The sequence below is a fragment of the Empidonax traillii genome, unplaced genomic scaffold (assembly GCF_003031625.1).
Source record: "Empidonax traillii isolate 1590-97213 ecotype Southwest subspecies unplaced genomic scaffold, ASM303162v1 scaffold69:size3087049, whole genome shotgun sequence".
In the NCBI taxonomy this organism is placed as follows: Eukaryota; Metazoa; Chordata; class Aves; order Passeriformes; family Tyrannidae; genus Empidonax; species Empidonax traillii.
This window is the reverse complement of record NW_020955262.1, coordinates 77,945-103,833: the sequence shown is the minus strand read 5'-3', so window position 1 is coordinate 103,833 and position 25,889 is coordinate 77,945.

Here is a 25,889-nt window from a genome sequence, read left to right as displayed (position 1 = left end):
AAAATAACAGACAATCAGATGCAAGGCTGAGCAAATCACCTGCAATAACAGCCTATCTAGCTCTATTAATGGGACTAGTTAATCCACAGATCTTGACTCCAGAACACAGTGAAACATTAATAAAGAAATGCCCGGGCATGACACCCTAGATTAATATCTACAAGAGTTACAATTTTGGTCTCAGTTTTGGCTGTTTGTTTTTGCTTTATATCAAAATTCCTAAACTTTCTTGATACAGAAATGTTTTCATAAAGTTCATACAACTGCAAACCCAAAGCATCAGCCTGTCAGTGACACCGAGCCAAGCACAAAGCCACCAGGATAGCATGGATGTTTGGGTGCATGGATGGATGCAGCACACAAAAACCTGTGTATTGTGCACACATTCATGTGCCCAGCTGGCAACCCAATAGTCTGGGACAGGTTGAACACAGAAGTAGCTCAATGCCATTTTTGCTTCTCCATTATCCACAGAAAGCAAGAGCTGGCCACTCCCCAGGAGTCACTGCAGACATCAGAGCATCTGGTAAACAGTCACATGTCAGCCCTGGGCTCAAAAGTATGTCTACCCGAGTTACTGAATACATAAAACTAGTTATCCTAACTTGATGCAAATGAAATCTTACCTCTGCCAATAATATATTGACTGTTATCAAACTAATGGAACTGACTAAAAACAGATATTTTGTATACAGTGAAGCTATACAGGTAATGCAAGACAGAACTTGATCTTAGTCATTATTAGTAACTTATGCTTTTAGCCTCTCAGTCAAGATTTATTGCTGACAATTTGATGTCCAAATCCGCTTAAACATTAAAATACTTATTGAAGAACTAGCTGAGTTAAAGTATTTTCTGTGACACCTGCTGCACTATAGTCTTTCTTTTCAAGGCTGAGATGCAATTACACTAAAGCCATGAAGCATCTAGGGAAATTTGTTTTTCAGTGGATTAATTGAAGTGACAAAATTAGCACTACTTAAAATAAAGTATTAGCATGACTCCTAAGACATAGTCTAACCAGAGAGCATTTTAAAGGTTATTTATATAGCACTTTACCTCTAAAGAAAGTAAATAAATCCAGTTTATTTGCAATAGATGGATTCAGAAGAACTCAGGCTATATATATATAATACATGCTACAATTATCTGAACAAACAGGCATTTCCTTTTATTGCTAACTTATTTATATTCAACTTTAAAATTTAACTGTTCTAAGAGCAACTTGGCATTATTAAATCAATTATTGCACAGACAGAGAAGACTACAGTCCTATTTTAATCCAAAAATACCTTTCATACCAGGTTAGTAAAATATAGTATGGCATGAGAAGACTTTTTCTTGACCTTTTTCTTTTTAAAAATCAATGACATTTATCTTCCTCCAAAGATGCCTTACCCAGCAAAGGCTTGTATGTCTCAAGCAACTTATTTCAGCAAGTCTGTATAGATTACATATAGACAATTCTTTAAGTAATTACAATAAAGACACAGAATCTATTGTGTAAAACATATACTATTATTATTGAAAAATACTTCAATATTAAAAACAGAACAGACTATTTGGTTTTGGCATTTTTGAACTATTAGCTACCACAGCTATGGGCAGTGGCAGCCAATAATGGCAGATCCAACTGTGTGTTGCACTTATATGTATTTCATACGTAATTGCTTTACAAGCACTCAATAAAATCCTAAGTGTTAAGTACACCTCAAGAGGGACTGCAGGTGAGGATCATACTGACTATGCAGGAGTATACAGGGGGAAAAAAATTATAATCTGTTTACTGTGGTTGGGGCAAAACTGTTCAAGTCAATTGAGCAACAGTTTTTCAGGGGATTTAAAGAATCATTGCTGATGAAGGTTTCATGTAAGACAAGTTAAAGGGAAAAAGAAGTTGGTATTTTTCACCAGTGAGTACAAGTTGGAATAATCTTCAACAGCTACAATTGATGCTAAAGATGCTCTGGGTATAGAACCTGAGCTTCTAGTCTTTTATTGTATTTTTTGTGTCCAAAAGCTCCCACAAGAAAATAATTTTGTAATAGACTATGTAATTATGCAAAGATAATCAGGCAACAGTAAAGGGAATATCATCACTTTCCAATAGCATAGGCTCATTAATATATTATATACTCCCATGAATTATATATATGTTAGGAACTTTTGTTCCTTTCTAGTTCTTCACAAAAAATTGGAAAAACTATACTTAAATCCTGGGAATTATACTGACACTAGAGGTGATACATAAGGTAAAGTATAAGTATTGTTAAAATGCTTTCTGGGTCTACTATGATGTCTCTGTATACACAAAGTACTTAGATAGTCCCACCCCTAAAAAATTCCTAATCTCTGACAGAATACCATAATTAAAGGGATTATTATGATCTTTAAATCCCTTTGAAACACCCTGGTATTCTTAGATTTGTACACCAACAAATAATATTGAGTCCTTTTGTAGGGCTAAAATCATCCATGTAGCAATGAGGTGCATCACACACACTGACCTCGCTATTATTACATTGCAAATGAGCCCTGAGACTCTTCATGACAAAGCACATGGACTGTAGCCAGAGGTGGCTGGATCACTCACAAGTGTCTCCTTGAAGCTAAATGCTGTGAAGTGGCAATTGCCATGGTCCATAGAGAGAGATAAGTACCATAATCTTGCACCTATGTATGGTGGAACCGTAACAACAGTAAAAAAAGGACATTTCCATGAAAATATAGGAAAAATAAATGGCAATAACCAGAGTTGATGATAGTTTTGGGAGACTTGCATGTCCAGGAAGAACAATTTACTAAAGTAAGTTCAGAGCACCCTGTGAAACAGGAAGAAAATGGAGGGGTTTGTACTTCCTTTTTTTAACTTTAAGCTACAAGAATTCATATGCTGGTGATTTCTCCTCAAGGGAAAGGAGCATGATATAGAATAGGAATTACCAAATTATAGATTTCAACTTTCCAGAGGCAGAGTCAATCTCCAAGACAGGTGTCAAGATAGTTTACAATTTCCTGGGATCTCTAGATGGCACTGTAGCACATTAACTGTCTGCTTGTCTGTTTTCCTTACAGACAATAAATCTGATTTCACTTTCCTGAAACAAGGCTAAGACCGAAGCAATTTGCAAGTGTTGCATTACTGTTAATTCTGATGTGTTCTCCCATCAGGCTGCATAGGATTTTATGTGGTTGGGAGACGTCATTCCTGAAGGTACAGCACAGCAGGTTTACTAACAAAACAACTTCGTTAAACACCTGAGCACCACAGATGGAAAAGATTTCAGGCAAGCCAGTGATTCTGGAGACTCTGTAGGACTGTGTTGAAGAAAATCTACTGAAGAAGAACACACTGTGGCTGTCCTGGATAATTCTGAAATTCATAGCACAAAGTTCTGAATGGAGAAAAAGATTTCTAGTATTATTAAACCCAAATGCTCATATTCAATCTACATAATCAGCAACTCCATTCTGAAACAATTGTGGGATTTTGAGAAACAATTCTGAAACAACATTTTGGGATAACTTGTAGCTAAAAATGATAAAGTGTTGATAAAACACGGTGAAAAAAGCACCAGACCCTACAAAACTCCTCACAGCTGGTGGCTTTCACATACAGCACTTGCTAAGTACAACTGACACATGCTCTCATGCTGCTGCCTTTCTTCCCTTTTTGTCTCGTTTCTCCACAGGCGGATGCAGATGGAGAGGAGTAAGGGTTAGCTGTTGTTGCTACGGTTACTACCAGTGAAATTGAGGCAGTGATAAGTCTACACCACAAACAGAACAAGTAGAACTCTGACTGCCCCTTCCCAAAGAACCCAACCATTTCCAAGCACTGGGAGATATGGTAGGGAAGACTGGGGAAAAATACACATCAAGCTCAGTTCTCATTTGAGACCCAGAATAGACAAGTAGCTAACTTGGGAGGAATTTTTTTTGCAGTAGTGATGCATATTTTTATAAAGTCACCGTTCTAATTTCTTAGAGGGACTTAAGAGTTACTATAGTTTTGATGTCAGCGAAGGCTGACAGGAACAAACATAAAAGACACCATGGAAAAGGTTAAATGGAAGATGGAGAGAGGAACACTGCAGGAGCAATGAGACTACCCTGTCTTCTCCCACTCCCGTGCATAAGCAGATGAGTGTATTTCATATGCTGAAAACTCTGGGGACTCAAAGTGTAAACCTTGCACTGCTGTATTTCCTGAATGAAATACAGTTCCCAAAATACAGACAGACTTTTTTACTGCCTTCATTTCAAAAGGAAGACTCAGGTATGTTTTTTCTGATAGCTATTCAGTGGAGAGAATAGAAAATGCATCAGTCCTATTCAAGTCACATCTGTGTCACTGCTGATGCAACTGATACACACAGCGTACAAGACTTAATATTTTTCTTCAGTGTCATGTTCCTGAGGTCCTTCACTTGTATGGGTATGTAGAATACATCTATTAGTAAGATCCCACAAGCTTAGTATACAGTTCTGTGCTTGCTGTCATTACACTTACACCAGAACTGGTTGCCTTTTTTTTTTTTTTTTTAAATTCATTTTCTTACACCAGAACTCCACTGCATTTCTGTCACTGTATAGAATCTTACAGCTCACTGAACAATTGGTTAAGAAAGGATAGAAGCATTAAGGTTGGAAAAGACATTTAAAATTATCAAGCCCACTAACCTTTTCCCTCACCTTGCAAAAATTTAAACACATATAGTTTTCGGTATGCAAAGCGGGTAAAAAAATATTGTTACCACCTCAAACGAGTAAAAAGAAACTTGGCCAAAATAATTAAACAATTTTTCCAGGCAATCGTGGAAAGAAAAAAAAGGGGGCTAAAGTGCCCTCCTTACACCTTATTTCTTTTCCATTGCTTACAAACAAGTGCCTCCCTCTCACAGCAGCACACAGCTTTAACCAGCACCTTAGGAATAATGCTGCCTGTTTTACCAATCAACATAGTTGTAATCTATTCAATATAAAATACAAAACCAGTGGATCAGAACAACTCCTTCCATAACCCCTTCTAGGATGCAATCTGCAGTGTCCTCATCTCATCTGAAGGTCTCAAACGGTGGGGCATTTAAACTTCCTTCAGTGGAATGTTTTTTTTGGCGTCTGTTGGTGTTTTTTTAAAATGAAAATCTAGATGAAACTGAAAGGCATCTCATGAAAGTGTCGAGGGATAACAGAACAAATTCTTGCCCCATTTTAATTAGGATATGAATCCTACTGAGTTTAATTATCCTGTCTTATTATAAATTTTGACAGTAAGGACAACACGCCAAAAATACACCTTCTTTTGTTGGATTCGGTTACTTTTTCAGGAAAAGCATTTGCAGTTCATTTGGATCTTTCAAATTTACATGACAATGTACCTTTTGACTTAAACTTTGTTTCAGGAATTCATTAAAAAATAAAACATGACAGAAAGGAGCTCAATCCCCTTTGATCCAGACTACCCTATCACATGAATTCACTTATTCACCATTCAACTCATAAGGTTTCCTAACTCATAACCTGCCAGTTCTTCCCAGTCTCGAGCTGCTCCTCTCCAACCCACTCTGCATCAGCAGGGTCAGCCACAGCCTAAGGCAAAGGCTGAGGGAACAGCCCCAAAAACTCAGTGTTTCATGTGATTACAAACAGGAGAATGTTAATATTTACCAGAATAGTTGTGTTTATAATTTTATTAAAGTGAGCAACAATTACTTTCTCGTATTTAAATCCTACTACTTAGTAATTTCCATTTTAACATGTATGATTTTATGGTTTAATGTTTTTCCGCAGCACCGTAATAAAATTCTCCTACTTGTAAACATAATTAAATGCCGCAGATGTAGCCAATTTAAGAAATATTATAAATGCAAAAACCTTTATAACACTTTCTATTATATCCTTATTGAAATTTCATGATTCATAGCAGTGATATTTTCTTTACCTGCATTTTTTTCCAATATGTTGGTTAACAGAGAACTAAATTTGTGGCTTCATAAACAGCAGTGCAGTAATGTGTATGCTAGACACGAAAAATAATTGTTATATTAATCTTTTCACCTTGCAAATATGGCAAAACATGAAGTTATATTTATGCTTTCCCAATCCCACATCATATTAAATCAGAAAAAAATTAATTTTAACTGCAATTTTTTCTTTTAACAAATACTGCCATTCCTCCCACACACCCATTAGTACATTCACTAGTGGATTTAACCAGTGCCTTAAAAGTAATTTAATGAGGGGTTGTTACAGAACCAACTGTTTTCATTTGGAAAGCTCTAGAATGGATCTGAATTTTTTCTGTTAAAAAAATTTGGCAAAATAATACTCTTGAGTATAACAAAACCTGAATAAGAAATGTGTGTAATAATACCGAACTAGCCATATTACTATCTCAAATAAGAAGAAATATTAAGGAATAATAAAAATGGAAAGTAAGAAGAACTTCTTTCCTAAAGATGTTTCTAATAAGAAACTCTGTGAGTATTCTAATTAAAACATCTATGAGTATTCAAGTCACTTAATAATGTGCTTTCTATTCCTCTTCGCTGAGCTTGAGAAAGAAATTATACAAGGATTAAACAGTTGGGGAGAGGGTCAAATTACATATTTCATTTACAGCACGTATCAATCTAAATTATAGCAATAAACCTCTTGACAGAGTCAGATGCAAATTCAATGAATCATAACTAAATATTTGCTTTTCTTTTAAATGCTTTATCTACATTGCGCATGAGTTTCCTCCACCTTCCTTTGTTAAGGAGCTTCTTGTAAGTTAGATTATAAAAAGTAGATATAGGGGAAATTAGGGGGGGAAGGGATTAAAAATACTATTCTTTTATTCTTTCTAAAATCAAAGATTAATGCAAACAAAAAATATTAAAAAAAAAAAAGAGCACACCAAAAAACCCCCACAAAACAAAGCAGAAATAATGTTTTCATTTCATTAGAGGTCAAAGTTGCAAAGGAATCTTCAGCTGAATTATACCTAAGGGCTAATTTGGATTCAAAACACTGATCCATTGTACCAAGATGCTGACTTCAGATTTCTCTGTGCAATGCACACCACAGACAATGTGATGGGTACAGCTCCAGCATTCTCCCCAAGCACAGCAATGTGAGGATGTAATCCCAGATGCAGTGGCCCATCTTCAACAGCAACCTCATAGCAACCCCAACACAAAATACACTTCTGACTGCACCCTTCTGAAAGGAAATCTCAAACCAAATAGAAGTTGTTTCCATTTATGTTTTAAACAGAGCATACAAACCCCAGCATTACGGCACCTAACACAGTGCTGCAGGGTTTTGCCCTGTGTCAGCAAAACCTCCCACTGATCCACGGTGTTTAAAGGACAGAGAACGACCAAGTACTACAGATTAGGCCAGTAAATTCTGATACTGTGGGTGATGCTCTAGTTATCTTGCTTATCTGCATATATGATACCTTATGTCTTCATGTATCCAAATAACCAAGCCCCCCCTATTTCTTCCAGTGTTCTCATATGCTGTGGAGCAGCAACACAGCACTGACTGCAACTTCCCAACAAGTTACTGATCCTGCCTTTCTGTATTTTTTATGCAATGACTCTTACTTACTGCATCCAGGAAAAAGTGGCTGTATCCATTGCTACTTGCTCCTTATTCTCCCACACGCCAGCCTAAAATAAAGATATTGTGGAAGGTCTTCTAAGCTGCTCTGTACATGTATGTGATGACTTATTAGTGGAGGGAGTCAAGGCCAGAGCACATCTTCCACCTTCAGGCAAAGCTGTGTACTTAAGTGAGTGTGCTGCCAAACCACAGGACATTTTTTTTTATTTGTTGTGCAGTTGCATCTACTTCACACATGCAACATGTTTAATAAACACCACGAGACATCACGATTACCAGAATTAGGGCAACGGATATTCCAAATAACTGTGATTTTAAAATAATAAAAATTATGAGGATTCTTTAGGAAATTTTATGCTAGATTTCAAATATAACATATGGACTTGGTGTCAACATCCCCCTAATGAGCTTCTAACAGTGTTCAGACTAAGATGACCGTGTTAATCCCGTCTTCTGGATTTAAGAACTATGCATTTATGAAGCAGTGATGACAGAGACCACTTGGAACTAGTTCCAAGAAAAAAATATTTCCCTGACCCATAATAGTATATTTTATAGCTTTTACTAGCAAAAATCCCTCTTGAAAACAGATTTCTTTGAAAATCTTAACTAAAAAGATAAGAAATTAATTTCAGGGCATTAACAAGTATTTCAGCAACAGGAACCAAGAATGCTTCTCCAAAAAGTAACAGAGACAGATGAGCTGCTCAAGACAACAAGGGTAGATAGAACTGAGAGTAATGATCTTAAGCGAAAAGACAAAAATATTATTCTTCATCCAGGGAAGTGAAGAAACAGTAAAAAAATACATTAAATAAAACCTGTCGAACAGAGGGTGAGGTAAAGTTCATCAACCAAGACCAGAATTTATAAATCAGGAATGAGTAAATTAAGTTGAAATGAGGAAAAATATTCTAATAATAATCATAAAAATAAATGTTGAAATACATAACAGTTGGTAGGAAAAAAACCAAACAACAAAACATTTAAGTGTTTTACGGTTCACAAAAAGGACTATCTGATGTGAAGCTGGAGCATTCCTTCTGCTGAGGGACAGAACCTACATCAGAACCATGTCATCTGTGATTATCTGACCACTGTTCAGCTGTGCTTTCCAACAGGGCAAAGCACTGTCCTCTGGACAGTTACACAAATACTGATTTGTGACAGAAATAAAAGGCATTTTCTCAGGTAAGCACCTCATAATTCAGCACAAACCAGAAAACTGCACTCTGAAAATGGTTCCACTGTTTACTCAGAAATACGAATTCTGTGCTGGTTTAAAGTGGGGATTTATTTAAAGTGTATAACAACGCAGGAAATAAGGTAACAGACCCTGTGAATCACCAAGAAATTAGCCAAATATAAGAATTTGGTTATGCTCCCTCAGTTTCAGAATTTCATTGGCAGGCTTTTAGCACAGATGTGTCACTTAAGGTCACATTGAGGTTTTTAGCACAGATGTGTCACTTAAGCACTCAACATTACAACCATCTCCATGACTTAGGTCTCAGGTCTGCAATTCAAAGGTGTTCAATCAGGCTTAAGGAGTTACAGAATGAAAAAGTATTCAGTATTTACTACCTAATCCTGTAATTATTGTGGTCAGGGTTATCTCTGGGAGAGACAGAGAAGAGAACCTGAGAGGCCTCAAGTACCTGAGTGGACAAGAATGGACCTTGCAGCCCCAAAGCATCCTGTGTCTGTGCAGCATGGTTGCACCTGACCTTCCTTCCAAACTGCACCACCTCCCTTGCAGAACAGTTATTTAATATGTTTTTTAATGTGTTTTACGGTGTATATACCTGGGATTAAAATGTTCTGACATCAACTTCATTCAGTCTCCATGCTGTCAAGTTGGTCTCAATACAAGCACCACTTACTTGTTTATTAGAAAGCACCTAGGTTTTTCTGGATACTGCAGTGCTTGTTATGATTTATGAGACATGGAATCCTTCTTCCTAGATTAATTTTCACTTTTACAACTAGTCTCACTTTTACAACTACTCTCATGGGACAATTTCCAGAGTTACATTTCAACTCCAGGGTTTTGGATAGATATAGTAAATAGGTTATAGAGAGACCTAAAAACTATAAAAACTGATGTAAATTACTTCATTAACTCTTCGAAAAAAAATTCTCTTGGTGCTAGTTTTCCTATCATTCACCACAGAAAGCTCAACAAACAAAACCAAGATGACTAAGATTCTGGCCTGAGGTGCAACATAGCTCTCATTTAAGAAATCATTAGTCTTAATTTTGAAGAGCCTAAAAACTCTTAAGAAACATCAGTACATATGACTTGCAACATCATTAAGTTCTGTAATATGCATGCTATGATGTACAAAACACTTCAAAACAGCTATTTTTACAATATATGGTCTGCATCCATCCTTCTTACTCAACTTCTGTGCTAGCATGACTTAAGAGTTCCTAGAGCTAAGTCACAACATAAACCTGATGGAACATAATGACAGCTCAGATCACATCTGGCAAATATCGTTTGCATTCAATCCAGAAAATATATATTCATTCAAATGTAGGAAGCTGGCAACATAAGGATGGCGGTGTTTTCAGTACTGTCAGTTTTTGAAAGACTTTCTGACTACATTTATTAGCCACGTAAGTAGAGTAAGATTCTGTATTCTTACAAATTATGAACTAAATTACATTTTGTTTGCTTGTTGGTGAGTTGGTTGAACTCACCTTTCCCTCCAGGATTATTTAAAACTCTTGGCCATAAAGTATTTTCATGCATTACATATAACATCTAGTTGATAAAGACTCTTTTCTTCCTCCACAGTTTTTCAAAATAACATTTGTCTTTAAAAAGTACACCTCACAAATACACAGCAGGACAAATAATTGTTTTCCTACTCAGTTTTCAATCCAGAGCAGTTCTAGCACACTAACTGCAATTTTTGTGAGTTCTCATCACAGTAACTGAAATCAGAATCTGGATTGGTTTTTCGAATACAACAGTTGTTTGTTCAGCAGGTCACACACTTGGCAGTAATTTCTAGTGCTTTAAAATCATGTCAGATCTATCCATCTTTCTCTCCTGCCTCTTACAAAATGAAATTAAAATCTCCGTAGCTCAGAAAATGTCCAATCCCACAACTTCCTGTTCATTTTCGGAGATATATTATCCATACTGGTCTTGTAATAGTTGAATATACTTTTTCCTACATTCATCTTTAACTAACTGAGCTATTTTTAGCAGCTATCCTGGGTTTGAAATCAGAAAAGGACAATAGAACAAGCTTATTCAGCTTACTCTTTATGCAATAACAAGGTTCTTTTCTGGCATAACCCCCCAGAGTGAAGATGTCTGAAGAAGGTAGTCAAAGAATTATTATGCATCTATTTAACCTGTTTGCAAAAAAATTCCATACAGATTTTACAGCTAGAATGAAAATGTGCTGATGGAACACCCTGTGAGACTTAAGTGTCCATGGTGAGAGGTTCCTGAACTCCTCTTTGGGGGCTGTCTTACTGGCAGAATAGTGCAAATTAGCTGCTATTATCCCTTGTATAAGAAAATCCTCTATGTAAAAGTGGGAGGGTGATTACCAAGAGGTGGGAGTGAGCCTTTGGTGTGTGCCTACTGCATGTTCCAGTTCACTTCCCCCTAGGCAAGCTTTTTCTTTTGAGTTTGTTTCCACTGATGTCTTCCTTGTGCAGGCATCTCAAGTGCCCTGGTTTAGGCAGGAGCTTGCATTTCCCATCACACCACAAAGTTGTTGGCATTCATTACCACCCAGACCTGCTCCACTAGGGGCTCTTGAGGTCTTACCTCCCTTCCTAAATATCCAGTCAGCTTTGTTTAGCTCCATTTGATGGTCCCTGGGGACTACTGGAATCACTGCTCATTAGCCAGTCCTTTTGGCAAGCTCTCTCAGCCAGCAGTTGACATGCCTGGTTAGACAGGGTGCTCTTCACCTGAGCACCCTGAATCAGAGGGCAATATCCAATATATGCCATTCCAGGAAGATACATCATGATGCAGCATAGTTTTCTCCTTTTACATTGATTCATGCAGGTAAAGCTTAACAGGTTAACAGTATTATTCATTCAACACAACCACGTTGCTGACAAGATATTTAGAAAGTTTTTGTCCTCTCATGGCTGCATATTACAAAATGATATTTCTTCTCTTGCCTATTTCACTAACTTGTACAGCATAATCAAAAAATGTCTTACCCCTGAGGAAACAATGCTCCTTTTTTCCCCCCCATTTCAGGCTGTTTTCAGTCATCCCTTGCAGTATTTTCATGGGATCATTAACAGCACAACAGCACAAAACATATAACTTTTTAGAAAGTTCTTCTCCACTTCTTTAGAGAGAGTTGGAAAATTCCTATGGAAGCAATGATTCATTATAATCTGGGGTTTGCTACTCCTGTTCTGAAAGACACCTCTTGCAATTAATTTTACCAATTAACTGGGCATAAAATAATAATGAAGTAACATCACAGACAATCAGTCAAACACATAAGAAAAAAAAGCCTATTGTTATTCACAATTGGTGGTCAGTTAAAAAAGAACAGCTGAAAGCTCAGACTGAAAACAGTACAAAAGTTGAAAAACTCAGTGATTCAAAAGGAAGGCTTTGAAGTCAATGAACTGCAATGTCAGTATCTTATTCAGCAAGAGACACGAAAACAGGTCTAACTTCAAACAGCTAAGTAGGACAGCTCCACTTATTTGCATTATGTCACCTTTATATAAAAAATGCAAATGAGAATCAGATACATCTACTTCAAAGAGCCTGTTCCCAGAATTGTAGTCTGAAACACGGCTCAATTCATAACTGAATTACACACAGTTTACTGTCCATGTGAAACAATGGAAAGGTACTGCCCTAAACTGAAATTCTGGGCATGACTATTTTGTGTTATTTCCTATAACCACTTTATTTGCACATTTCTGGACCTCTCAGAAGATCGTAGATTTCCACCTATGTGATGAGTAAGCCTGAGTTATAGGTGAAGTAATATGACATTACATTTTCACAAAGCTCTTGAAATGGGAGAAAGAAAAAAAAAAACAAGAAAGTGCAGAAGTTACATATGAATATACATTATTGCATGCTGCTGCTCTGGTGAAACGCTTATTTTTATGAAGCAGAAGCTTTACATCAGTCAAAAGTTTAGAAAACAATATCAATAAGGTATTATTGAGCAGAGCTCCAACTGGCAAAAACTCAATTTGTGGATTTGTGAAAGTAATGCCAGCTATGAACATGTGTCTGTGTCAAACTGAAATGAATAGGAGGATATTACTTCAGTTTACTACAGGTTATGAATATTTTATACAGACTGCTTTCCTACCTTAATGAAATCCTTGAGGGACATAAAAATAGATAGAAAGTTAGCTCAGGGTGGTATCTCAGCAACACAGTCAACTTAAACCTGAGGTAGTATTTGTTCCTCAGTGCATAACCTAAAATGAATTGCTTTGTACAAATAGTTTTACAAGTCAATGAAATTAGCTTATAGACTGCTTTAAAAGGTTTTGGCAGTCAGATGAGTTTACTAATGCCAGTAACTTTTGGAGAGTAGAGCATTATAAGGGTGCTGATGGTATTTTGTTTCCCTCCTCTCTCACTGGTGATGTTCTAATGGGATTATCTAATAAAGACATAAAATAATCTGATCTAGGAGTGCAGTCTGTACTTCATAGGGTTTAGTAATTTTTCAGAAGTGTTGCAATGAAAGACTTGATAATGGGAAGGTTAGAATCAATTAAGAGGTAAAAATAAAAATTTGTGCAGTATATAGACTGTGCATTAAAAGGAAGACAAGTTTGAGGGAAATTCTGTTAACTGGAAAACAAATGACTTGCATGAACTCCCTTACTTCTTCTGTATGCTCTTCTGCTACATTTATATGTTTTACAAGTTTTATCATTCAAAAAAAATCAGAATAATTCATATTACAGAGTTTGACACTTGAGTTTGAAAGACATAACCTAAAGCTAAAGCTGCTCTTTTGTGCATTTTCAGTACATAAATGAATAGATATCCTGATTTCTTTCCTGTATCAGTGTTCCCTGTATGTATTTGTAAAAGATAAACTAAACAGCACAGATTTTCTTAAACCATCCTTTTCAACTGATTATTATTTCTCATACTGCACATCAAGTTTTCCTCTTAGTCCTCCACTTATCTTTGTATTCAGTCACAAGTTTCACTTATATGCCCCATTGGTGCAATGTAGGGACAAGTCTGTCAGTCCTAGAGACACTGAAATGATACCTTTCAAAAGACAAGTGCTATTATTTATAGAAGGGTTTGTTTGTTTGTTTAAAGCATAGTTCAAGTTAACATATATTTTCAGGGAATGAAACTATTAAGAAGGTAAAAAGAGGATCATGTATTCAGTACCCTCTCCACTCACAGTGAAGAACACAAAAATACATGCAAGCCCAAAGAAATATCACTCCCAGAAGCTTCTGGGGAGATTGGCATTTCAAATGAACTGACTGTGCCTGCCAGAGATGTAATTTTGTATTTAGCACAGTACTGGCTGAAGAAATACTTTGGGGCATTTATCTATTCCATCAGGTGCTCACAACTTCATGTTTTCATTTTCCTTAGAAGCCCTCCCAAAAGCAGTATTGCCTCCCAAGCCCTTTTTAGAGTTGCATTCTGGAACAGTTACCACTGTCAGTTTTGAAGTCTGGTGTGGAAAAAAATTGTCAAGTAACAGTTATGATAATTAAGATGCTGGCTTTCTATTCTACATTTATGAAATAGTATGAAATCCTTAGGAGTTGTTTTGATGTTTAACATGAAAGTTAAACTTATGATTAGGGGCAGGCAGAAGAAATTTCACTGAAAACTCCAAACAATTTATCATGCTTTCAAGGTCTATAATATTTTTTGTTCTTTTAATTGGCAATCCCTTGTCAGAGAAATTATTTTATTATCTCAATTCATGCATGGGATTAATATCCCAATGATCCCTATTAGAGCACATCATGATGCTATTTGATGGCAATACTTCCATTGTGGAACATTTGTCTAGAAGGCATGTATATCATTTCAATGTTTATTGCTTTTTAGATAGAAAATACTAATCTGTACTCCTATATCATCCCATATCTGTGTGCTAAGAAAGTATAGTTGCATGTAATTGTTTAGCAATCCCTCTTCCTCTCATTTGCACTATTATTCCAAGCACTAGTTTCTTCAGTCATCTAATGCACCCTTTTGTTCCCAGTCTCAGTATTTTTCTCATCTGCACTGTTCAGTATTCATATTTTCTTTTTTGCAGTGATGTTTAAACATCTATCAAATTCCATTTTTCTGTAACATTGCTTTATACAGCAACAAATTTGTACAATCCGATTTGCATTCACAGACAGAATATCTGTAGTCATGTAAGGTATTACTGATCCTACCTCTTTACTGCTGCATTACCCAATTTTCAAATTAGAACTTGTTTTTTTTTCATAGTCGACAGAGGTATGTGCTTTTAGTGACAGTGTGAGTTAATATGCTAAATGGAATCAGAGAAGCTCAGATGCAGCCATTTCACTTTCAGCAATAACCCTAACCAAGGGGTAAGCTGGGCATCTGGACAACATAACCTCTTAGATTTGGTCACAGCCACAAATACGTTGGCTTAAAACATATGCAAGACAATAAATTTAGTCCAGAAACAATGGTGTAATTGATTGGATAAGCTAGTCCAAATTTTCTTTCCTACTGTCTTGTCTAACTCTGGAGAACAGAGACTGTTGAATTATCACACGTTTAATGTTCACTGCAACTCAGGGCCTCAGCATCTTAGTGCCATATTTTCCAGTTCCAAGTCAACAGTCAGAAACAGAACTTCAGTAAGCTACAGACCTGTCATTTTATATCACCTCATTCAGGTTTGTTTTGAAATACCCCATGGACTGTACAAAACACATCCACAGAGCAGGTTTGAAAACAGTGAATTTCCTCCGCTGCCAGCAAGAAGGCCCTACTGCAATGCAGTCCCCCTGCAACGAAAGGATTGACAATGAACTGAAGCAAAACCTTCCTCTTTAACAATCTGTACTGCCTAAGTACTGTAAATGCAGTCTTGGGACTTCAGTTGGACTGCTGTGAACATGCCTGGGGTTCATTAAGGCTTGCAAAGAGCTGCTGCAGTGCTGTATTACTCATTCAGGGTTGGTAATAGCACTTTTGTCACTTACTTAATGTAAAGCTGCAGAAAAAAGGGACCATTCAGACTTATGGTGAAATGAAATGGCACCGTTATTTCACTTGCTATTAGCTGAGAGATACTTCTCAAATTAGAGATTACTTAACAGAATGTTTGTTCTGCAGGTTTTTATGACCTCAGCTCCCCCTACACACTTAAATGTTCAACCAAAACTTTGAGCACTGCTAAAATACCAACCCAAAGACTAAAACAATCAAAATGGACAGGAACTAGAGACACAGAGAACACAGGATAATGCATAAGATCATCCTGGTAGGACTGCACTGCAGTAGCATAAAATCAATTTCAGTCATTCAAGCCTAAAGGTTATTCTCAGAATCATTCAATTAATGCTTGTCAAAACAGTCTTTGATGCATCAGAACAAAAATGTTTATCAGACATTGATAACTTGTATCATCCTATCCTTCACCTGTATTCAAAACAGAACAATATTAGGGGACAACTGATTTAACTCAGATATCATGTTAGTGCCTCAAAAATCTGATACTTAGCAAAGAAGTGAAAGCTCAAGGATACACAGCACAGAGAGCAACAGAATACAGAAGACATTTGAAAAATAGAAATGAGCCACAGATGTCACAGACTGTAGCTAAAGTGTTCCTTTTTGGACTGAAATAAAGAGAAATTAGTTTTAAGGTAGAACGTATGTGTTGACTGCGCAACTGGCAACTACGTTTTTTCTCTGCACATTTGATTTCAACAAGTAAGCTAAAGGTAAATCTTGCAAGGTTAACTGTGGCAATTGCCACCTCCTAAACTTTTTCTCCAAGGCATAAACTAAAGCTTTAGCTACCGGCACTATAAAGAACAACTACTCTTATTACAAGTGATTTATTGTAGATTCTTTCTATTTATAACTATATTTTGGAACAAAAGGAAGTTCAGGAGTGTCATGAGGGCTGTTTGTGAAAGAAGCTTGAAAGTTCTAGTGATACTCTGAACATGGTTTACGTCCACCCCGATAATTTGCTATCACGGAAACAACACAACACAAACAACGCCAAGAGCTGCCTGAGACCTACTTTGATCCCTTCAGTAATTACCATCAGTGACACCACAGTAAAACACCACCTGAGTTCCACACAGCCTAGAATGCACTATCAATCTCTGGCTAAGCAATAAGCTTACCTGGGTTAGTCTTTTGTGTCCAAAAGAGAAATTCTTTCAAACACTTGACAAGGCTAATCAAGGTATAGAAGCAAAGTACATTACTGTAACTCATAATAGTTTATTTCCCACATAACTCTCCAATGCAAACTCCGCCACAGTTGTCCTAAATTACTGTTTCAGGAGTTGCAATTACTAAAGGATCAAGTGATTGGACATATCAGTCCTTCATAAACAACAAAAATAGCAATCCCAGCAAAGCTTTGATTGAGCTCAGAAGCCTAAGTTTACTTCCTAAAACTTATTTGATAAACAGTCTCTGAATACTGTTAATCACAGTCCTTGCCCCAATCACTGTCAGTGATATTTTGTGCAGCAAATAAGATCAATTATCACCACTGTAAGTCCAATAGGTTGTTTTAGTGAATAAAATAACCACAATGGTAAATAGATTTGCTCTGTTTAAAGATACCCAACCCAGGCGTGCTACAAGCACATACACGTTTGCTTCCAATTCTCATGGCATTTCCCTTGTTTCAATTGCAAACTATTATTGTTTCAGAAAAAAATGTTTCATAAATACAGGAGAAAAATCTCAGCCTGATCTACTTCTAGAATTCTGTATCTGAGATGTAGATAAGAACAGGCAAGATCTTTAAAACCCAGTTCTCTTGTATGATGAAACACCTTTGCTTATCCCACATTAAAATATTTCAGTGCAACTTATTCTCTATGATAACAGTATACCCCAACAGATTTTTTTCTCTCTCTCCTTTGTGTCAGTGTGCAAATCAAAGACCCATAAAAATAGGTCATCTGTTTTCATCTGATGTTTTCCTCCTTTCAAACATTCTGTCTATTCCTAAGTATCCAAAAGGCAAGATCCAGTCAAGGATCTGAAGTACATTTGTGGGGCTATGTGCAACTTGCATTGATGATTTCTGGAATAATATTCCATAGACTCTTCCGTGTTATTACTTTCCCCAGAGCATTTTGAATTTTGTTTGTGGAGACTCAGTGACACAAATGGGTGATTTCAAGCTGACGGTTCTCACTAACTTCTAGTGAATAACAGAAGGCTCTTAAGAGAGCCTTAGGGATGAATAAAAACACAGAGGGGCTGGGGTCAGCCACCAGAGTCTGCCATCTTGTCACATAATGGCACTGTAGTGATTGAGAGGCAGCTGAAAGTTACCTTAATTTTTCCTGTTGTGCACTGATTTTCACACTTAAATTCAAGCCCGTCAAAGCAAAAGGAGTAATAGAAATTTTATTGCCCAAGTAACATAACAAAAGAGAGCAAAAATATGTAAACCATAATATCACTTTAACTTTTGCTGGATTTCTGCAGCTGCAGCTCAGACAAGGCAAAATTCCTGACATGAGTCCCAGATGATTTCAGTGAACTTAAATAAGAACGGCAGTGACTGACACCAACTGAGCATTTCTTCCACTGCACAGGAAGAGATTAGCCCAGGTAGGAGCAAACAAATCTGCCCATTTTCAATTGATTCGGTCTTAATTAAGAAGAATGAGATAGAGGCAAGAGCATGTGATAGAACCCTGCATTATCCTTTCAAATGAATTTTGGTCTTAATTCAGTTTTGAATGCTGGAATAACCTGTCTGATCCCTGTGTGGGCTTCTCTCCTCATTTGTCAAGTTCAGTGCTTGTCTGACAGAACTGCAGAAGATATTGAAAAAACAATCATGAAAAAAAGCAAACAGATGGAGATTTATGAACATAATGCACAGAAAAGGATATCTTCTGCACATGCAATTCATTAGAATTTTGCATATAAATTCCACTGAACTTCAAGGAAAAATTTTGATAAATTTTAACTACCTACAGGACAAGGAGTTTCACTCTTTGTTGCGTATCACTAGAACCAAATCTCCTTCTTACATACTTACTAGATACTGAAGGATAACTTCACCCAATTATAGAGACCTCACTTTCATCAGTCACTGGTGACAAAACCATGTTAGTGTGATTAAAACCAAGATTTAGTATATCTACATTTAAAATTGTATGCATGGACATAATTTTGGAAAACAATACACTACTGAAACAGAGAACCAATTTCAAATTCCAGTGGCAAATAATGATCCTCTTCAGCAACAAATGATGCAAATGAAAGAAGAGGCACTCCAGTTGCATTGTTTACACAGAAGGCATAGAAAGAGCTTCCTCCACCACTTTGTCTCTCAGCCCCAGCCTACCTGCATTCACTTCTCTTCTGCCTGGGACAACAGTTTCTTTATGTTTTTATTTTAAAGGACTTCTCACCAGGTTAACAGGAACACTGGTAGAGATGATTTTGCCCCAGTCAGTCAGATGGATCCCATCCCTGATGAACAATAGTTGGCAGAGATCAATGCAAAGTAGGAATGGACAGAACAGTTTGAACACATTCAAACTTTCAACTTTTTAAAAATTATAGCACAGAACTACCAGAGATATGAGCTGGCAAGGTATTAAATGTCTTTTTCTCAAGGATTATGGGACCTCTTTGATTAAATCAAAACAAGTAACAAGTTTATTGCAACACAAGTCTGCTCTGGGCTGGAGTCTGATTTCCTAATAAATTTATTCAGTTTATCTCCCTTCAGCCCATTCACAACACAATTTGGCCAAGGAATAGAAATGAATTAATTTCTTTCAAAATCCAGGGCCAACGGTGTGGGAGGGAAGTAAGGGCTGGGGAACAGAGGTTCCTATAATTTCCTGCATGATATCAACAAACAGTTCCATATGTTCAGGTTACTTACTATTTGTAAAATGAATTCTGAGCTGTAGTATGTTGTATTTTCATAAAAGCACTCAGATTTATAGGATTAGACTGCATATACATACGTATTTTACTGAGCAAATCATTCCAGCCAAGACACAAGAGACAGTTCCTCTCCTAAAGCTTCCAAGAATCAAATATTTAACATTAACAAAGGCAAGCCAAAATAAAAATTCACTTTCTATCAAGCTTCAGTCTATACAGATACACTTCCAAATTATGAAGTATTCTTGAATGATCTTTGGGAAGCAAGTAGATAATATTGTAGCCTGCTACTATCATACTGCATGTACATGCAGCACCCATAAAAGTGGGTTGTACTTAAATGGAAATCATTAAATATCCAGCACAATGTAATTTGTGTAAGAATGCAGTAGAGGTGTTGTGTCCCCTTTTTGGGTGAGGTTTTTTGTGTGTTTGGGATAGGACAGCTTCCTCATCCTATTGTTCCTCCTGCCTTGCTGTGGGAAGATTTCCCTCCTTACCACACAAACTCATTTATTCTTATTTTAAGATAATGCTTGTGAATTTGTTTCAGAAACCTTGGATACTTAGAGACAGAATCTTTGTAAACCAAGAGTAGTTGTATTTAGGGAAGACAGTTCAGAGAGAGAAACATTTCACACGCGTTAAAACAACACTTCTAAGCACAGGGCTTACACTATTTCACACAGCTATAATTTGGCAGCTTGTCCCTCAGCAAACACTCTGTAGTAAGCACCCTCAGTCTTCCAGCAAAACACTGAGGTGTCATTGATTTGACCATTTCTTGAAGCTCTATATATATGTCCCTGTTTTTTATAACCTGTTTGAGGCTTCACATGGCAGAAAAAGGCTGTAAACTTTCTCTGGCTCCCATCCTCTTTCCTGCTCCCAGTACAGGTCAAATTGCAACTGGCATTTGTAGGCAATGTTTCTCCTTCTCTAAACTGTATCTACCAAAGAGAGATTACTGTGGTTGCTTTATTACCAGCTTCTGTGAAAAACCTTGCCACACCAACAAAACAGTACAAACTGAATGGATATTGTTCTCAGATGCAGAAGTCAATATTAAAAGGGGAAAAAATCCTATCAAAGAAAAAAACCACAGGAACCTAAGTGTCAAAACCACAGATAGGCTGAAGCTATTTATCCCATTGGCTGTTCCTCTACAGCAAGGAGACACATCACACAAAAAAAAAAGTTCAAGAAGAAAAACTGGTTGGCAATAGAAATTGCTCAAGAATAGATCAATTCAAACTGAAGAATAGTTGCAAGCTGAAAAGTCAGTACCTCAGAACAGCTATGTCGATTTGTGTAGAAAAAGAAATTATTTAAAAGTGGCTTTTCACCTTTTACATGGTTTCCTCAAAAATAACAGAGAAATAACACCCTGCAAAGTCACCAGGAAGCCTTGATATATTACTTCATTAAGACAGAAATTTGTACATTCTTACAACAGACTGCATTTATCTAAAATTTTTAGGAGAAAGCATAGAATAAAGCAGTATAAGTTCCACGGGGTTAAACAAAGACATGGTTGGTTTTTTTCCCCTAATGAAGAAGCTGACTCTCAAAACTTTATTTTCTTTGTAATGCATTCACATATTTGCTTCTAAAACTCTTAGTTTAGAGGGTTTTCTCAGAGCAAAACAAACTTGCTGCTCAGAGAGGTGAACTCGTTCAGACAAGACTACCTAGCAGTAGATTAGAAGTTAAATGTAGAGCTCCAATTCAGAATTCCATTCCTAAAGTTTCAATATTGAAAAATTGTTTGATATCCTCCTTGCAATGATATTACATATCTGCTTCTAAAACCACAGTAAGTCTATTGACACTACCACGATGAGCACTGTGGAGGTGGAGCTGCAGTTGAGCCCTGAGTACACTGTGGCACAAATAAGGAAAAGGACCTGGGCCAGATGTCAAAACACTTCAGCAGCTTTGGTTCCCTCCTTGTCTCCTCGTGACCCAGAGAGGTCGTCTGAATGATTCAATAGACTACACAAGACACATCAGCATTAAATCAATCTCCCAGCATGGCCTGACAAGGGTATTTAATGAAGACCACATACTGAAATAAACCTGTAAAAGATGCTCTAGTATTCAATGCCATGATGGTTTGCATTATCAAGTAACAACCTGATTATTAGTTCTGTCTCAGTAAAACAGGTATACAGAGATTTTTTTTTTTATATATACCATGCTCTTAAAGGACAACAAATACAGCTAAAAATGAGACAAAAACTGTGTACAAAGCCCACAGCTATATATTAAGGACATATTAAATTGCACATTCTCAAGAGAGAGCTGAAAGTCATTTCTGCCAGCCTCTTGTCTTCTGTCATTTCTGATTACTGATGCAATATGTGTCAATGTTCAATAATGACTGTTGAAGTCTTCATGCTTGATGGCTTAGGATGTCATAATGAAAGTACAAGCTTTATTAATCCTCTCATCAATAGAAGCCACAGGGTGTCTGTCACACTTCATTTGTATGTGCCAAGAGTAAATAAACTGCAGCAAATGAAAACTGTGTTTATAAATATGGACAGATGACAAGTGGTTTACATAATTACCCATGCTGCTATTTCCTATTATAGGTTACCAGGCTTTATAAAAAAGCTGACAGAGCCATACTTGAAGATACCTATATTAACTTAGATATTTTATATTAATTCTGTATAGAATGAAATAAAAATTCTATTACATTAATGGTCAAGTAGAAAATTTCAGATCTTAGTCTGTCTCAACACTTTGATTCAGCCAACAATTGGCTACTAGAGCAAACTAGAACATTTAGGAATCTGATTTTTTAATGACAGGCACGGTATATAGACTCACCTATGGGGTAAAAACATGTACTTCCTTAACTTTAGGTATTTAAGTGAGAGATGGAAGATATTCCATTGAGAAGTGCATGATGCAAGCTCACACAATCATTTTACTTGGCAAGAGATAGTTACCATTACTTTAACAGTACTGAAGAAAGTTCGCCGAGATACAGAGCAGATTATACTGAAAGGCAAATTATGATTAACTCACTTTACACATGGAAAGTTCAAGACAAGGAGAGATGATGTTTGCTCATATTCATTTGTTCTGTTCGTGGCTCAGTTTCTTGATTTGTAACCTAATGGCATTACAAAAGCTTGTAAGCATGACCTTCACAAAAACAAGTGATTTGGTAATAAAATCAGAAATCAAAAGTGATTGTAGTTGAATATCATTAAGGAAAGATAACTGCAATTTATTATACAAAATGATGCTTGAACATCAGCACTCAAAAATGAGACTCAGAATACATAGTCCTACTGGGAAAAAAAGAGTGATCTCGGTAACGTCCAAAAAGCAAACCAAACGCTATTCACTGACACTGCTCACAAAGAAGCAGAGCACAGGAGAGGAGATGCAATGATGTCATCATACAAACCCATGGAGAGAGACCGAAACATAGCTCCAGTCAGACAAAATTTCCTTAATACTCAAGTTCCAAAAAATATCCCAAAACTACTTTGGGCAGCAAGTTTAAGAAAACCTGGGTTCAACAGCAATCATATGAAGAAAACATGATATTGGGGGTACTTTTGTGTAAGCAGAGCTAAAATCAAAATCTAGACTGAACACAGCACAAGGCTGGGAAAACATTTCTTCCTCCACAAGAGAATCAAGTCCTTATTCTCTCATTTCTTTGCTTATGAAGAAATATGCTTCTTTTGTTTTAAGCTAGAAATGTAAAAAGGGTTCTGTCTTTATAATAAAACAATTCTTGTGGCTGTCACATCTCTCAGGAAGCTCCTGAGGCATATAAACTTCATTTATATGAAGGCATAGAAACCTTCCTTTCTTATATGCACAAGAGGAAGAAGGAAAAGGCAGCACACAAACAATAATAACAAGTTCACTTTTAACAACACAACCTAGAACATTGTTTCCTCTACTGACATTAAAATGGAATATGGCAGCAATCAAAAAAGTGGTATTCTAGCATTCAAAATTAAAATGAAGGGCTTTAATGCACATTAGATGTACCTGCATTTTTAACTTCTCATTGGTTCAGGCTGAAAAATAGGTATAGGATGGTGGCAAAGGAAACTGTAATAGTGAGGGGAGAGAGGAAAGAGCAGGAAAGAGAAAGACAAATATGGAAGATGGCATCTTTACATAATAGATCAATATGTCCTCATGTTACATCAAAATCTGCAATTTACTAGAGAAATCAGGGTAGAGTGAAAAAGCACCTTGGCAGACTAAGAAGGGAAGTAATTATATGTCTGTCTGACAAAAAAACTCTTGCACCTATTATTGTGACAGGCCACAAACTATACTATAAAGCAGCCCTGTAATATCTTCATGCCAGAGTTCTGCCCAAGATTCCAGTTAGTACATGCTAAATAGTTCTTTGGGAGAAAGGCAGCCTCCAGACAAACACATGGGCCAACTCAAGTCATATGACAGTGAGTGGCTGTATTTCTCCTCTGCAGTGATCATGCTCTTAGCCAAAAGAATGAGAAGCCATCACTGATAGCAAAATACCACTGCTATACCTCCAAACACACTAAAACCATATGTGAAGCAACTGAACAGAAATTTTGTTAGTTTAAATGAATAAAAATATGGCAAAACACCAAAAGGAATTGGCTTTATATTCAGCTTGTGAATGCAGTATCACAGCATGGCTCAAATCCTGGTCTTATTTATGAGCAATACAACATTGGTTGGTTGTTGATCTGATCGACACACTCCAGTGAGACCAGGTCTTACTATCCAGTATCTCCAGTGAAGCTCAAAGTGTTGCCAGGTGCAAACCTAATCATTTTCAGTTTGGGATGGAGATTGCAAGGTCTCCAAACAGATGCTTTTCAGGTGTGCTTTGTCTGAACGTTATCTCAGCTGCCCCTGCAGCTTTGTTTCACCTGCTTCAGCTGTAAACAATTTTTCTAATTGAGTGAGGGTCTATCACCAATTTTGTTTGCACTTATCTTTATATATATATTATAAAACATGTTTCCCTTTGCCTCTAAACTAGATTTTGAGTGTAACATCTTATATGAAATGAATAGTTTAGGGAATCATATACAAATAGAACTAAAGAGATGTTCTTTGTACAGCAGTTCATAATCTTGATTAGCTGCTCAGAGCAACAGTTGTAAACTACTCTCATGGTATCTCATATTGCAGAATCATTTATGTCACAATTATCCTCAGCAGCAACTAATTAACTCCTGCTGTTCTCTATGAAAGAGTCAACAGCTATTTCTAAATTTATATCCATTTTATATTCTGACACCTGAAGTTTAAGAAAATAAAGTTACATTTCTACTGGAATGAACTCAGAATTACAAATTAATTCAGGAAATTTTGCAAAATAACTTCTTGTATAATCATTCAAATAAATCAGACTTTGATAATATACCAAGTGATAGCTCCTTCTTTAAACATATTGAAGTAAAACATTTGAAGTATTCTACGAAGTTTCAAGAGTTTTTGTGGATATAAAATATGAAGCAAATAGATTTCATAAGTCAAATACAAAGACTGTAGCTTGTTCAGAACCAAGACAGACATAACTAAAATATTTTTAAGCATGTAGTATTGATACAGAAAAAAATGGGGAAACCAGTAAAAACACATGCAGTCAAGCTTTCATTTTAACAGTTTTTCTAGTGTTCCCTTCCTCTAGTCATACTCATCTTGTGCATGGAAGATGTTAAACCCTGTATTTCTTATGTCTTTAAGGAGTGGAAAAAACCCTAAAAACAAAACACTAAAACCCACCGAAGATTGCATTCCTTTTGAGAAGAAGAAAACAAAGAGGAGCTATTTAATTTGGGAGACTTTTGTTGCTGTTATTGCGCTTGTTTTTTTCTAACTATCAAAAATCAGTCTTCTCCTAAAACAACTATGCTGTATTTTATGCCAGGCTCAGAATCTCAGACTGCATAATCCCTGTTCCTTTGTACTCAGCAGATAAATGAAAAAAATGGTGCCTAAAGAAAATCTACTTAACAGATTTTATTTTTTTTTATATAGAATACATGCAATGCCCAGCACTTTCCCCAGTGGTTATACTTCAAATCTGTTATTTCCTTGCTTTAAATGAAGACAGGCAGAACTACAAAAAAATTTGGACACAAACAGCTGTATTTCTAGCACAGAAATCACCAAATCA